The 2,645-nt window shown below is 51.1% G+C and overlaps 1 long non-coding RNA gene across 1 annotated transcript; it reads left to right on the plus strand.

The window, feature by feature from the left end:
- The first annotated feature begins 244 nt into the window (after positions 1 to 244).
- LOC109785631 (uncharacterized) lies at positions 245 to 1,727 on the plus strand. Its single transcript, XR_012204644.1, has 2 exons — positions 245 to 667; positions 774 to 1,727. It is a non-coding gene; the product is annotated as an uncharacterized lncRNA (long non-coding RNA).
- Positions 1,728 to 2,645: the final 918 nt, after the last annotated feature.

Genomic DNA, 2,645 nt, shown 5'->3' on the forward strand with positions numbered 1-2,645 from the left:
GATTTTTCTAGTTTTTTGGAGTTTTTACCATGTTTCTTTTAGCGATGCGTGTGCAGCCCTTTTTACCTTCAAGTGTGCAACGCATCGTACGTGAGAGTTTCTTTATTTTTTTAATATTTGTGTGACTGGCCAGTTTGCATGGTCAAATTGACGTGCCTGTTCTAGATTTCCTGGGTTTCCTTCGTTCGACGCGTCTCCGCATGGGCATGCATGTCTGCGCCATGCATCTCGCCACGTTTGCCTTCTGGGCTTTTCTCGTGGGTTCTGTTTTTGTTTTTTATCTTTCTTTGGTTGCCTATAAGTACCTGTTTGCTTCCTGTTCCTTTGGTTTGGGCTACTCCGCTGCCGGCGGTCCTGTCCTGATTGGCGTGGATGAACTCGGCGCCTTCATTGCCGCAGCGGAGCAAGATCACCAGGCTCGCGTTGCCCGCCGGCGCGACGGCGAAGCGGCCGGCAAGGCGTGAAAGCGGTCCAAGGCGTGCGCGAGGAGTTCGATTGGCGTGGACGAACTCGGCGCCTTCGTTGCCGCAGCGGAGCGAGCGAGATTGGCCGGAGGCTTGGGAAGGAGGACACCATTCTGGCTGTAGCCCATTGTAATTCGCGGCAGGTTCCATGGCGTCAGGTGGACGGTGTCCGGCTCCAGCGGCAGTGAGTTCTTTTCTTCCTCGTGAGTATTGCTCTCTCTTCGCCCCGCTCCAGCTCCGGCCCCTCGGCTGCGGCCTCCTGCGACTTGACAGGTTTTCTATCAATTGACCAAACCCAAACCGAGCCAGGTCATGAGCATGGACGATGGACATGTATGTACTTTCCTTCCTCAAGTAGTCATCCTCCTCGGCGTCCTCCGCGGACGTCGACGATGCCGGCCGCCTCAGCCAGGACTACGTCGAGCGCGGCCCCCCAACGGGGACTTCTACACGTACGGGGCAGTGGCGCAGCGGCGCGTCACGGCGCCGGGAAGTACCTGTGGACGGACAGGTGCATGTACGAGGGAGAGTGGCGGCACGGCAAGGCCACGGGCCGGGGCAAGTTCTCCTGGCCGTCGGGCGCCACCTACAGGGCGAGTTCACGGACCTTCATGGACGGCGACGACACCTACACCGTCGCCGCCGGGGACCCGTACAATGCCTCCTGGTCCATGAACCTCAATGATGGCGACGGCAGGAAGAGCTACGCCAAAGGCGACCAATACGACAGCGACTGGCGCTCCAGGCTGCAGGACGGCTATATACATCTGGCGCAACGGGACCGAGTACAGGGGGAGTGGCGGGCCGGCCTCATCGACGGCCGCGGCGCTGGGCGCCACCGAGTCCACGCCGCTGCAGAGGCCGCTCAACAGTTCGGGTAACCGGACGTGATGTGACCGTAAATGCAAGAGATAATCCTTCAAAACATGTTACAAATTGGCTCTTTTAGCTTTGAGGTGCCGCCAACTGAACCGTAGAAGGATGCAGTGAAGCCAAACTTCAGAACCCCTCCAAACTGAAATAATATTGGTACTATTTTCATGTCCGGTGGAGTAGTTCCAATCGTACGAGCAAAGTTATTATTTTAAATTATGTGATCAGCGTGGCCGGTGATCAACGTGGCCGTATTGATTAATTATAGCGTTCTAATTAAAAGAGTACTACCCAGGACAGAGGTCCTCGTACAAGTTTTTTTTATTTGAAAGGAAGCTTTATTCATTTGAAATAATCAGTACATCGTTTGTGAGGATCATTACAATTTCATTTGGAGGTTCCTCAAACCAGTCCGAAGTCGAAGAAAATCTAGCTAATCTAGCAAGTTCATGAGCTACTTTATTTGTATTACAATGTTCAAATCTAGTCGTGACAAAATCACAGGCGTAGTGGTAACAATCCTCGAAGACTGCCGCCGCCGCCCCCCGTTGATTGTCCTCCTTCCTGCATGGTCTCAACCACCTCCATGTTGTCTGAGTTGATGATTAGACGGTTACACCCCGCCCTTTGCGTCATTGTTAGGCCAAACTTGAGAGCTAAAGCTTCAGCCATCAAAACATCCGCACAATAGTCAATCTTTCCATTTCCTCCTGCAATGAACCTATCTTTGTGGTCTATTAAAACTGCCCCCATCGTACCCTTCAACATATCATGATCAAAAGAGGCGTCAATATTAAGTTTCACAAAACCCCTAGGAGGACAGTACCAACCCCCCTTTTTCATCATCGCCTTTGGAGATGATGCATTTACAAAGTTGGATGTGAGAGCTATGATCCCCATTGCTATCTGATTTGCATTCTGAGTTAATTCCTTATGCACTAACTTTCGTCTTTCCCACCATAGGTACCAAGCTGAAATAGCTATCATTTCACGTACATTTTGGTACCCCATAATACTCAAGTCTTGGTCTGGAAGAAGTAAAAGGTATTCCAATATTGCCTCCCCGGCAAGATCAACCTCACAAGCTTTATTAATTATCACATCCATCCCTAGTCTCTTCCAAACCTCCTTTGCTTTACTACAGAGGAAAAGCATGTGTTTCGTATCTTTTAAACCCCGAGAGCAAGTCGGGCAAGAGGGCGAGACCTTCATGTGTCTATTAGCGAGTGTTACCCGGTATGGGAGAGTGCCATGTAATGTACGCCATATAAATTCTTTTACCTTTGCTGGGCAGGCTAACTTCCATAT

Source organism: Aegilops tauschii, chromosome 1 (genome assembly GCF_002575655.3).
Source record: "Aegilops tauschii subsp. strangulata cultivar AL8/78 chromosome 1, Aet v6.0, whole genome shotgun sequence".
Classification (NCBI taxonomy): Eukaryota; Viridiplantae; Streptophyta; class Magnoliopsida; order Poales; family Poaceae; genus Aegilops; species Aegilops tauschii.